Genomic DNA, 14,765 nt, shown 5'->3' with positions numbered 1-14,765 from the left:
CGTTCAACGAAAGTCACGGAAATTAATAATTGCTGTCCTTTCCTTGTTATCTCTCTGTTTTAATCATTTGCTCAGGAAGATCCGGGACATCAAAGTGGCCGACGTTTGTTTGATGAGCCGAGAGTGGCAGTGGCTGATGGGGAATGAAAATGATGGGGTGCCGGAAAGACAGGCGGGACAGACCCAAGATGGAATACGTTCCAAAGTGCGGCGGGAAAGGGAGACACAAGAAAGATGAAAGAACAGAGAACCCGATGAGTAGGGACGGCCGTTCTTTCTTTTGTTAACCATGTTGCAGATTGAGCAGGAAGAAACGGGATTAAGAGTGGGATGAGAGACCACCATATGAAGAATGAGAACAGAACGAATAATGGATAGAAAGAAATAGACAGAGAAAGATTAGATGGATAGGAAAAGATTAGATAGATCAGAAATATTAGATAGAAACAACAGATAATTGAATTGCAAATAAACAGAAAAAGTGCACCACAACAACGTGCAAAGTGCGTTTACACTAATTTTAAGAATTGATTGTTGTTTGCTTCCTTATTATTAATAAGCACACCGCAAAATAACGTTAGTAAAGTTATCTCGCTTGTGCCACCCTCTCCTGGATGCGTTTTGTTAACCGCTTCCAAGTCCCTCTGTTCCAAACAAGCCATAAGAGCTTTCAGAGATTTGCTAGTTGTTGACAACATTGAGAAATCGACCAATTTTTACAAGGTAAAGTTGGATGAATTAACATAACAGAGTATAATTGAACGATACATTGATTTTTTATTTCATGAGACCACATTTGATAACTACGAATCAGTTTCCGAGTCTATTTCTGAGTTGGGGGACAAAGTCTATCCCAATCCACGTATTTATGATTTTATTACAGGTTTTTAGTCTCCTTGATTTAAATCGGGAAGAGGAACTTTGCTATTTGATAAGCGTCTATCAAAAATTAATGAAACCATTACTGGTGAACATATTTTTGTCTAAATTTACAGCTTGCCGATTCCCAGATTGAAATATCCCCCAAAACTGTCAAATTGGTGAATTATTATTGTCTACTGTTCGGGCAGTCATCGTCTCCCTGTAGACTCAATTCAGTTATTTGTTCTCAGTTTATTTCAGGCATTGTGGGACATTCTTAAATACTGTCTCGGGGATTTTTATCCCTTACGGCAATTTGCATTTACACTGGCCCAAGAAAAAAAGTAAACATTTATTTTTTATTGATTAGTACAAACAATGTTATCATTTTCTTAAAGTTTGTAATTCTCTTGTCCCCGGAGACATCGATATTCTTATACACATTATTTGTATACATTTTGACCCACATTGTCCATTGGTAAATAATTTCAATACATAAATATAGCCGATTGACCAAAAACTTGAGGATTATACTAAACAACTATTAGATCTGTGTGACGGTTCTTCTCCTTTTCATTCTCGTGCCTTACTTTATTGTGGTCTCTATCACGTTCTGATTGCCAGAAGACAGGAAATTTTTTCTCAATCTTCTACTCACCTATCCGCTGCATTAGATTTTTTGAACAGGTACAAATCCGGTATTCTGATTTCCTCTAGGTCTCATGAAGCTGACCCACGTGACTATCTTCCTGCATTTCACTTGTCACTTTACTACGCCCTATTGATAGAGCTCTTCATTATTGCAAATTAGCTATCAGACTTAATTGGCATAAAGAGACTACTTTGACTCTTTTGGTGTTGCTTTTTAATGCTTCTAAAGACTATGGAGCAGCCATCAAATGTGTGGAGAGTTCTTTAATGCAATATCCGTCCTCATCAAAGTAGAACTCAATTTGACGTTTATTTAAGCTTTTTCCTGATCAAGAGTTGCATCGAGTCCGAGTTGGGTGATTTTAGTTCGGCTTTGCAAACGTGTAGTAAAATGTTGACCAAAATGTAACTTTTCTGAATTTGAGAAAAATAGTCCGGGAAAGTCGGTATTTACAGGCAATAATTGCTTAAGTAAATATAATACCATTGGAAACATAAACAGATTGTTTAAATTACTTAAAAAGTGCTCTAACTCAATATAGCCTCAGTCATATTACAGGTCATCATTATCATAAGTAGACCATCGTTAGTCATCATAGGTTAAAAATGTAGTTTTATGTCGATAACTAACTGATATTAATCAGTAACTTAATAAACTCAATTGAAACGTATGCCATCATTACTGTAAACTATCATTGGTATGAAAGATGTTATACAACCAAAAAAAAACCACGTTATAAAATATTAATTTATTTGATAGTCTCAAACATTTAATACTCCTATAATTAACAAATTGCTTAAACTAATCATTTAGTATTTAATTAGCAGCAGAGGATTTATTTGATTTTATAATAATTATAATTTTTTGAATAACACCCTCAATTTTAACATTTCCTTCTCCTTCTCAGAAGGAATCGTGTAAACCTTATTTTTTGATATATCATTGCTTTATAATTTATATGGGAAAAAGGGAAAATGTGGAATACTGCCCATTGTTTAGTCCAAAGGCTCAATACTTTTATAAACTGAAGCATTTTTTTAAATTGTTAAATATTCGAAATAATTTTTTTATATTTAAAATGTGACAATTTTTATTTAGAACAAATAGTTAAATTTATTAATGCTACGTCTGTCCGACAAGTTCCCAAATTTTCAACTGCAGACCACAATGGGTGATTTTGATCTTTACAGTTTTATTGGATCAAGGTAATACTTTTATACATAAATATAGTTGGTGTTTATTTTTCTCACATCCACGAGATTTTACTCCGGTCTGTACGACCGAATTGGCTGAACTAGCAAAAAGGTCAATTGAATTTAAACAAAGAAATGTCAAACTAATTGGCCTGTCCTGTGATACCGTGGAGAGCCACCGAGAATGGATTAAAGTACATTCAAATTCCACTGCAAATAATTAGGACATTCTTCTACATGGAAATATAACAACAGAGAGTTTGCCATTTCCTATAATAGACGATTCCAAAAGAAAAATTGCCACCCAGTTGGGGATGCTGGACCCTCGAGAAATTGGCCCAGATAATAATACTCTCCCGGCACGTGCGGTATATTAAATTTTTTTTACTTGGTTTTACTAATCTGTAGGTTTATTTGATTGATAAAAATATGAACATGAGACTTAGTATTCTCTATCCGGCTACTACTGGAAGGAATGTTAGGTTTATGTAGTTTTAATATTTTAGTGAGCTCTTACGAGTGATTGATTCTGTCATTATGACTGATGTTCATGCCTTAGCCACCCCAGTTAATTGGAAGGTTGACAATTACTTTAGTATATTTGTAGCAAGGTGACGATTGTATTATTATTCCTTCTCTGAGTGATGAAGAAGCCATAAACCGCTTTACTGCTATTAGAACAATAGTTCTGCCATCCGAGAAACAGTACTTGCGGTATACTGCATGGAAATAAAACATATTGACTCTCTTCTTGGTTTAATGGGTTAGTTTTACTAATACTGTTATCCTTTGATTTATTTTGTGGGCTTATTTACTTATTTATTATTAACACATATCGCTTTCCCCGCAACTTGTGCATTCCGCTTATGCCATTTTTTCAACATCCTCTCTAAGATTTTGTGGACATGTCGATAGAATATAAACGTATTCATAGACTATTTCTACTCGTGGGAATAGTAGAATTGAATAATAACATAAACGTATTCATAGACTACAATGACAAATAAAGAAAAATAAAAACCTTGTATAATAGATAGAGAATTGGTTTCTTACAAGACTATAGGAAGACCACGTACAACTTCTTAAATGGGACGAGTGTTTGAGTATTTTTGTCTTTCGGAAAATTATTTAGAAATGAGTTTTATACAGGCGGAAGTGATTTAATAGTTTATTCCTACAAAACTTGACAAGCTATGAGACGTGGTTCATTAAGGAGAGAAATACTCCAAATATCAGACAAAGTAGGATCATTTCAACTGTGTCTTAATCTTTCTGGCTTCTCTGTGTCTGTTTTTGACTCTGTTAATCCAAAATCTTCTCTATAGGAGAAGTTTGATTACCAATAGTTTATGGTCACTCGATGTTAGCGTTCCTCCATATGTTCTGGCGTCACAGAGTAAAGCTTTCTGTGATTGTCGGCACAGTATGTAGTCAATTTGGTTATATATTTTGATTGAGTGTCCGTCTGAGTTTCTGCGCTCTCCGATCCAGGTCGTGCAGCGTGTTGGAATGCTGTGTTGCAAATGAATAATTTTTTATTGTTCGCGAAGTTGACCATAGTTGCTCCAGACATGTTCCTCCAACCTCTGCCCATGGGTACCCATGAAACTCAGTTCTTTGGTCCCTTTTCCGATCTTAGCGTTCCAGTCTCCGCTTATGTAGAGTAGATAGCTCGTGGATATTTCCATAAGGGTCGTAGAGAGTGAACTATAAAAGTCATCCAGTTCCGTCGGGTTTTTAGAGGCTCTTGGAGAAGTAGGTGCATATACATTTATAATTGTAATTGTCGATTTGTTCTCCAAATCAGAGATACGACTCAATGGTAGTAACTTTGGAGGCGGATATTTAAGCAGAGGACTCAAAACGTAATAAGACATGACCTCCCTTCGAGACACCACCAAGGCTATTTCACGGAAAAAAGAGTAGCAATAGTCAGATCCCGGCACAGGCGCACAACACAGTCTGTAAGCCACACGGGGATCTAACGGAATATCCTCGATGAGTTGTGCCAGTCGTCTCACGGGGTTATTTGAGGGAGAAACACAATACAACTTGGTGTCCAAGCTTACATAGCCCTCGAACACTCTCTGTGTATATTTAAAAGGGAAATAACCATAATTTCCAACAAATCAGCAGAAGGGAGGTAATATGTCAGAGACTCGACAATCTCGGAGGTGATTGCCATCATTTCCTGGTTTGTGGGAGGGAGAGGCTTCCTGAGAAGTGACCTCACCGACTTTAATGAGGAATTGTTGGTAGCACAGACAAGTCCGCCTTCGAACTCTGAACTAAACCTTCCTGCCCGTCCCGAAATCTGCCTCGCGTCGGAAATAGAAAGCAGTTGATTATCGAACTTGCCGGCAGTCATGAATATAATTCTCCGTATATTTCTGGCAATCAAACATGAGGAATACAAATTGAGGCCCATCCCCACCGCATCCGTCGCCAGGAGGACTTGACTGCCCCCATCCACTTGGTTGAACCGTGCTGAAAATATGTCAGGTGGATAAGCTGATGAATCATTTGTTGGTTGTGTTGTACGAGTATTTGGGAGAAGAGTACCCGGAAGTGTTGGGGAGTATATTGGCAGGTCTAAAAAGCATCGTCAATGTGATTGGGATGGCTAAAATCAACCCCCCAATCAAGGACATATTGCCCCGTCTCACCCCCATTCTCCGCAATAGGAATATCCCCCTTCTATTACTTTAGAAATGAGAAAGTGCAAGAAAACTGCATTGACCTGATTCGGCGAATAGCCGACCGGGGAGCCGAGTTTGTGTCTCCCCGGGAGTGGATGAGGATATGCTTCGAGTTGCTGGAACTCCTCAAGGCCCACAAAAAGCCAATTCGGAGGTCTACTGTTAACACATTTGACGACATGACAATCAGAGTATGGAATTGGCAGTCTCGGTCATGTCTTGGGTCTATTTTCTGTGTGTGACCCCAACAGGATTCTGACTGGTCACATGCACTACGCAATGTGTGCTCAGTTCCATCTATTCTTGAATTATGTCATCTCTGGAAGCCTCGATTCGACTTTGAAGGTTTGGAATATATCAAGTCTTTTTGCGGTTTTTAATCAGTAAGGTCTTCATTCTAAAAATTTGACGACTCCTGGAAACATGGCCAACGAAATATTACGAGAGAATAGCTTTCCTGAACTTTTTGGTGATTCCCCAATTATTTGTTCCGCAACGTTGGAAAAACACGACCGCGGAGTCAACTGGGTAGCCATTCATCCCGTTTCGGGTGCAATTGCCTCGTGTGGGGATGATGTCAAACTGATGCGGATAACGAAGGGTGGGGTTTCTGTTGAGTAAACGCAGATGGGGACTTGATTGAGAATGGAACGTTGAGGGACACACATCCAACGTGTCCTCTTCCACCCTAGAGAAGAGTACTTGCTTAGTAATTCGGAAGATGGGAGTATTCGTATTTGGAATTTAAACTCAAAGTTTTGTGTTTGTGACTATTTTAGGCGTTGTGAGACCCGGTTTAAATACGATAGTCGTTTTTGGAGTTTGACTTGTCACAATGCTATCAATCTGTTCGCAGGAGGTCGTTTTATTGTTTTACTTTATTATTTGCAGGTCACGACTCGGGCTTTATGGTGTTTAAAATCGGGAAAGAACGTCCTTATCGACATTGAGTGACCATTCCCTGTTTTGGTTGATGAAAATTAATGTCATGGTGTACAATTTTGAGAGGTCGGAAGAGGAGTCTTTGATGGCAATGTAGTCCTGTTCTGCCAATATTTCCAATTTAGTAAACGTGGTGTAGTCACGTCGTTATCATTCAATCCGTCGGAACAGTTGATTCTAATATTCTATGTCTGTTTACTACTTTAATGTTTACAGATGCGGAGTGAGATCTCCGAGGCTTCATCTTACGAAGTTGTCAGTTTGGAATACAACAGGAACAAAAAAGGTGGAATATTTATTCTACCCAATACATTAACAAAAATGTTAAATGACTAACTAAAATTCGATATTTATTATTTATAGGGACCGACAAACCTACGTCACCTGATGTAACTTTATGCTCTCCTTCTCTCGCATCATCTACGGAGTGGAGTCAGTCTTCTATGAAACGAGAAGCGATCACAATTCGATAACGGTGAAGATCAAAAGAGAAGTTGTCATCAGGAAAATTCCCATTCCATACTATTACAAAGCGGTCAACTGGCCATGGTTCCAAGAGATATTGAACAAGAGACTAAAAAATTGCAATCTGTACAACTTTAGCTCTGGCTTCTTCTCGAAGATCATTCTGGAAGCAAGAGCAAGGGCTATTCCTAAACGTCACCTCACGCTGCTTGTAGTCGAAGGATATCCGGTCTGGCCAAGGAGAGAAATCGCCTCAAAAAGTCAAACCGAATGTCTTCTGACATAATTACCCGCATCCGATATTTAAACAAGGAATTGAAGACCAGTGATCAGGGCAAACCAATTTGAAATGGAATCGCATTCTTTCTACCGTGAACTGTAATCGTTCAACGGGTGAAGTGTGGAAAACCATTCGGCACGTGGCCGGGGGGGACGCTTCCGAACCTTTTGAAGATTTCGATAAAAAAGACGTGAACAACCTCATGAATTTCTATGCGAAAAATGCACACAAAGAGCACAAGAAATCCGACTCACTCCCTCCAAGAGAAGCCTAAAAAACGGACTGAACCTCTCCTCCTCTCGTTAAAGGAGGTGGAAGATACCTTGCACTTTACAAAATCTTCGTATTCTCACGGCATGGACAAAATCCCCGTCATTCTTTTAAAAAACCTTGGTGTCGAAGGAGTCAGGTTCCTAACATCCATTTTCAACTATTCAATCAACAACGACGTGATTCCGTCAATATGGAAACAGGCCCTAATAAGGCCGATACTGAAGCCTGGAAGACCAAGAGGGGACCCGGCATCTTTCAGGCCGATTTCGGTTTTTAGCGTGGTCTTGGAGATTTAATAAATAAATAGACAATATGCCTTGCGGAGGCTGTGAAGGGTTTTGGCTGAGCAGAAATCGTTTTATAGTTTTGGATTCCAATCAATCCGTATTTTGTTTATTATAATTCCGCAGATTTCAGAAAATCCAGATCAGTGGATGTAAGACAATTTATCAAGCCATATGTGGACAATTCCTGTACTATTGTGATGATAAAGTCTTGTTGTATGACATGCAGCTGAAAAAGTAACATTAAATGGATAATTTATGTCAGAGTCGTTTGCTCCCTTTGCGTGCCTTTTGTTAAGAGAGTTGTTTGGTCAAAAAATCATTCATATTTGGCCATTCTAGCGGATAAAGGTTTTTTAATTTTGGATTTGTAGTTTTTTATATTTGTGACAATAATATGGAAATTTTGTGTCGAAATAAGGAGAGTTTTTCAGTGAAGAGTGGTGCCTGGGACGAGAATAATGTGTTTGTGTACTCCACGACACACCACATAAACTATTGTCTGGTGAATGGTTGGGTTGAGTAGGTGATAGAAATAGTGATTGTTGGATAATCCGGACTATCGATCTCCCACTCTACTTGATTAGAGTGGAGGGGGCACTGCTGTATGTTCTGGATCGACAGGGAAGCCTGAAGAAACTCCAAATCGACAATTCTGATTCAAGTTGGTCATCGTCGGGAGAGAGTTTGATAAAGTTCTGAACATTATTCGCAAATCCAAACTCATCGGCAAGTCGATTGTGTTGTACCTCGAGAGGAAGGGATATCCTTAGTTGGCACTACATTCTGTGAAAGATGACTCTACAAAGTTTAGACTGGCAGTGCAATGTGGGGATCTTGAGGTTTTCTGTGTTTATATTTTCCAGACTGCTCATAATGCTGCGCTGAATCTGATCCAGAATTGTTATTGGGATAAATTGTCCGCCGCCGCTATGATGCAGGGAAACATTCAGATCGCGGAAAGAGCATATCAGGCAGTCAAGAACTAGAACAAACTGTCCATGTTGTATGTTGTCACTGGAAATCTCGAAAAGCTGGGAGAACTGTTAAAACAAGGTTCATTTGATAGGATTATGCGACCAGTCGAACACAAAGGAGATAGGAATATGCATGCACAGATATCCCTGCTGAAAGGGAATGTGGAAGAGAGGATCAATTTGTTATTACAGAGCAATCAGAGTTGTCTTCATTCCTTAGATACAATTGCATATGTAACTGCTGCATGTCATGGATTGACGGATGTGGCTACGGAGGTGTCTCAGTTGATAGAGAAAGTGCCTCCCGTGGATGATTCACCCCCTCTAATTCTCATCTCTCCTCCCTTGAAAAACCGCGCAAAGCTAAAGACCCTTAACAAATGTAAGACCCATCGTACTATTGACGACTCTCCGCACCACATTATCAATTATAGTGTTGAATAGGATTAAATCTGACATTAAGAACTTTCTCTCTCGCGGTCAAAAATCTACACCTAATTTGATCTGTGAACATCGATGGGTTTGTGCAATACATAGAAAGTACAGGGGAGCTACTCCATTAATGGGATGGATATGTCAAAGGCCTTTTGCTTTATACACAAAGAGAGATTTCTAAATATCTTAGAGAATTTAGTTGACGAGGACAGTGTCAGAATGCAGTTGAGTGACGTCTTGGTAAGGGAGATTTTTTGGCACCGGTACTTTGTGACATAAGTTATTTTTTAATTAAAAATTCTAAAAATTTATTTTAAGTTAAAAAAAATTATGAAGATTCTTATTACAGCAAATAAATGAATTAAACTTGTGTAAATATTAGATCTTTTGTTGTAACTCATTTATTGTTAGTTGAAAATATTAGAAAAGATTTTTTACATATAATTTATACATAAAATTTATTCAAATAACTTTTTAGAACAAGTATTGATCAATCAATGCAACTTATAAAGCCTGTATGTGTTAAGATGGATTTAAAATCAAGTTTTCCATTAGTTTCAACTTTTAGATTTCCCGATTTACTGTGCGGATATAAACCCAGATAAATTGATACTGGCAACTGGAGGACAAGGTAATATTCCAATAATCATCCCAAATCAGGAGAGATGTCAGGAAGAATAAAATTGTGGCTCATTAGTTCATTTTTTACCAATGAAAATGACCAAAGTTTAATTTGTCAACTCGATAATATCACAAGTGACTGAATATAATATTCTAGAATGTGTAAACTGTCTTAGATGGTCTCATTCCGTCCAATTTCTGGCTTCTGGAGACGATCAACATCACCTGAAAATATGAAAGAAATCCAAATCGCCCGAGTCTTGGAGAATGTGTCGTATTTTAGCAGGCCATCGAGGAGGTTTGATGAGTATATTATATTTAAGATGTGCCGACTTGAGTTGGGCAAATGGGGACATCTGATCTTGTTGGGCATCGAAAGTTGTTGTATGTTTCTAGTTTATTTTATTTTAGAGTCCTAGTCCTTTTATGTTTCGTGATACTAGCAACGAAATAGTCACTTATTTTGTGATAGGAAGTCGAGATATGTCAATTTCTGTGTGGGTTTGATTGAATTGTTTTAAATTATAGCAAACCGGTCTAAAGCGACCACTATTTGTGATACACGATATATTTTCTGACTCTGTGTCAGATATTGCCTGGTTTGTTATTTTAATCTATAATTCAGGTGTCCTTCAGGATATCGAGTTGTCTGTGCTTCAATTGACGGGTCGGTTGCTATTTTTTCATTTGACGAACAATAACTTGGCTCGGTGCTTCCCAAGCCGATTCCTGTAGAAGCACTCCCTCCTCCGTTTATATTATATTTAGTTAGTTTTTAGTTTAATCAAAAATGTTAACTGTGAAAAAGTGAGTGTCCCACATACATCTAATCCTGGGTCGAAAAAAAGCGGGGCTCGAAGAATTCCTCTTACGTTTTTGGGTTCATTTGACAGTGACGGAGAAATGGATCAACAAAACGTGGATTTGTCTACTGGCGATAACAATTCTACAAGTTGTGTTAATTTATTTTAAGACTGCTAGACAGGATGGGAAAATCGAAGGAAATTGTTGATAAAACAGAAAAATCTACTTCGTCTGTTTTTATTGCAAAAAAAACTGTAAGAATTGATATATTATTTTTAAAGATGTCATACTCTTTGAGAGCAGTTCCGACTGTTTTAAATAAGTACAGTTTAAAGGTGAGTTTTAATTTGTTTATTTAGGTCATGTTAATGGGCTCACACTTCTATTCTGAGGGATCGAAATATTGTCTTTGCTATCTATTAAATTCAGAAAATCAAGTTTTGTGGAAGTCTTTTATATCCAATTCGTGTACTGCAATCTCAATTTCCTCGTTTGTGTTTTATGGGTTTACGCATCAGTACAATCACTGCTGTTACTACGAGTGATAATAATATATGGGTGTTCCTCACTTCGTCTGGGAATCTAATTTCTACTTTGTCGTTGCCCTTTCCTATTTATTCTGTTTACTGCGTTGGAGATGTTATTATTGCTGTGTCTACAAATCTCAGAATGTCTTCCTGGTGACATTGGTTTTTATATTTCAAGGAATATGCTTAATAAAAGATGTATATTCAATGACATTGGTCTCCCATGTGATATAATAAATGGTATGGATATCGCCGATTATATTTTAGGTAGATTTTACTGTTAATATATGCAATTTCGGAATGATAAGTAAAGATGTATTCATTATTCTCAGTAATGAAAAAAAATTAGGCGATTAATTTCTGTTATTCCAAAAGTGCTACTCTCCTCAAGCCAACATTGTCCAGTGGAATCGACCGCAATGTATTTGATTATTAACACGGCTGTTATAGGATTCAGTTTATGAGGACATTGCCTGTTAATTAAACATATTTCAAGCGGAATATACGTTTTTGAATAAATTGGACAGTCATTCTCTTGACATTTTAATTGATTCTTGGAAAAAATTAATCGAGACTTTATGTACTGCTGGTTTTATGATTTGAATTACAGTAGATGATGTGGCACGACTCAGAAATATCATTGTTTGCTTTATGAAGAAGGATTACTTTTATGAACCCAGCTGCTGTTTAGAATACATAAATCCAGATCAATTCATTCGGGAAGCCCTAGAAATTGTTAATTCGAATCCACTACTCTGTTCTCTCACAATCATATTCTCCAATTGAGTTTATCGAGTGATTTTGATGCTTGTTTTTGATTGTGTTATACTGAATTGTTTTATTGATTTTGGAATTATTTTTTTCTAATTTAGCAAAAAACTTGTATGCCCAACTGGGTTTCAAGGAAAAAATGAAACGATAATTTACAGCTTTGAATTGGAATTTTATTTGATTGATAATAAATTTGAAATCCAGTAAAGTTAAATTGGTTGTTTTGCTAACGAAGAGGTTGGCTCAATGCATAGCAATGATTCGGATTCATCGATAAGGGGAAGATGCGGTGTCTGATATTTGATAGCCCGAGTAGAAATGTGGTTGTTTATATGTTTTGACATAGTTGATCCGTTTTTCTGGGCAGGTATATTTGAGAGTAGTCTCAACTGGTTGGCAAGAGTGGCGATGATATATTTTTCGTTCCTTGACAGAGGAACACGATGTTAAGATTGTGGGCTGTTGAGAAATTGTAATTAACACATTTCTTTATATACGATTAGTAAGTTTTCCATTGCTTGACCAAACAATTGGCCCAATATGGCTTTTAGGACGTTTTGTTTGCGTTTGACTTGACTTCATGTGAAATCAATAGGTTGAGAAAAGGAGAAGCACTAGTCAAAGATAACCTCCCAAATTCTTGTTAGGCACTGATTCAATCAGATTCGAAGATTCTGGGAAAGACGTTTCCGATTAAGGTCCTAGTGGATGTAATAAGAAATAGTTGAGAGTGTTGTAAATTCTAAAAGATAAGGGCAACGGCTCCTGGAGATTAAAGAAAAGCGGGTTTGAAGACTAAGGTTCAATAGATCCAACTCATTGTCCTTCAGACAATTTCAGTGAGCGTCGCAATAAACTCGGATGATCAAATCATGTCTTTTGAAAGATACTCAAGCGACTGAAACCCACTATGCCCTGAAACTAGTTCTGTATTTTTTCGATTATCCTATACAAAGATCGAATGTAAATGACTTATTTACATATTATGTGTTTTGTAAATAATCTTCATTAGTGTTCTTTTAGAATACTTTCTTGGAAAGCTAAAATATGAAAAATACTTTTTTCTAAAAACTCATAAATTTTCGGATTTGAGACAAGTAACCGACATATAGACCGATTCTCGCCACAAGGGAATATCCATCAGCAAAATCAATGAAAATTCTCAAATATCCGTCAGTCCCAATATAGAGTAAAGTGGGATTTATATCATGCCCACAAAGTCTATAACGTCCTTTGAAAAAAATAACTAAAAAGGCAAACCAACAGAACGATAAAACTTGCTGATTAAATTTCGAGCAGCATTGAGATCCATCTGCACAAATAACACTAAGGTTGCCATCTCGAGTACAAATATAAACATCATCAGCTTCTTGGGAATATTATCGATGATTGACTGTATTTAAATGACTACTCTCGCACCATATTAGTCATTTTCTGCAAATCTAAGGTGATTGGAGACAAAATTGAGGAAGAAATGACCAATTGTTTTCGATTAAGTAAAACTTGCCTTCAAATATCAAAGAGGGAAACTACCATCACAGGTGACACAAGCCAATCTTTTTCGGTCTTCATCATAGCAAATATCGCCCAGAATTCTGGTATCGCTTGGGAGGTATGACAACTTGGGGTCACCGTCATTGAGCTCTGGTCTGAATATATCAACGAAAGAAACAATCGGAATATTTTTCATCTCTCGGATGGCTGGGAGTCCTTTTTTGGAGGAAAAATGTGCTCATTCAACTCGAGGATTTGAGGCGAAATGCTACAACCGAAGACAAGTCTTTTTATCGTGAAGAGTAAATGAAGAGATCTTGCAGTAAATAAATTCCCATACCTCCATTGGAATAGGAATTGATCTTATTTTTGTAAATGGTAATTATCAACGTTATATATCAACATTTTATCGTTTTTGTGCTGCAGTATTAACTTCAGCTTTTTCTCGGCCTCTGAAAGATGACAAAAAATGTCCACCAATGTATCGAAGGACGGCGGACTTTGGAGCAGAGTTAAGTCGTGTACCGCGACTCGTTTGTAGTTAAGATAGATTGGCCGAGTACGGACTCTAAAATGTTGGCTGACGCCTAAGTACTGTCTTTCGTTGTTTATGCCTGATTATTTGAGCGAGTCCGTCAGTTTGTCAGTATAACAATTATAGACTTTCCGGGGCTGCCTTTCCAATAAGAATTATATAAATCTATAAATATGTTAATTTATAACAAAGCCCAAGTCTGAGAGTTTGTAATTTGGAAACGTGTCAGTGCCTTTAAAGATCATTAATGTTCCTTGTAAACTGCCGACGACAATCTCGTCTCTCTAATTATAGATTGATCTGCAAATACCGAGTCGTTGTCAGTGTCTCCAACTGCCAGAGATTTTCTAGAGAAGTTGCCAACGATTTTGATTAGTCTCTGATTGCGCAAGGTAAAATACTTCATCAAATAAATTTATATAATATTTTTAAATTATTATGATAATTCTTAATAGTATTTAAATACAATATAAATCCCAAGTTGTTCATTTATTGCCCACTCTGACCTCTAAAATCACTACCCGTAGGATCTTAATCTAAAAATACTCCAATGCAAGTTTAACATGGTGTATACATCCTGTCGTAAAAAACTATTGTTCATTTGGATTAACGCATTCACAAAGGAAAAAAAGAAATCAGATAATCTAGCATTTTCTGGTAGACCAAGGCTTGTGCTATGAGTCATAACAATGTTCATGCAGCAAGAAATGGAACCCTGACGGAATTTCGAACACTATTACTAAAAAATGAGTTAGAATATTCTATGAGGACCTGTCGAGCCAAGTGAGAGTGAGTAGTGATGGAGTAGTTTTACGGGGGGAGTGTGGGGGAGAACAGAGCGAGTGCGTGTGTGGGACGGTTGAGAGAACTGAACGAGAACGTGGTGGTGGAGTGTAGGACGGGGGAGTTGACTATGGAAGTGTTGAGTGAGTATAGCATGGTGGTGGTGACG

Source organism: Octopus sinensis, unplaced genomic scaffold, assembly GCF_006345805.1.
Source record: "Octopus sinensis unplaced genomic scaffold, ASM634580v1 Contig18750, whole genome shotgun sequence".
Classification (NCBI taxonomy): Eukaryota; Metazoa; Mollusca; class Cephalopoda; order Octopoda; family Octopodidae; genus Octopus; species Octopus sinensis.
Note: the sequence above shows the minus strand (reverse complement) of the source record.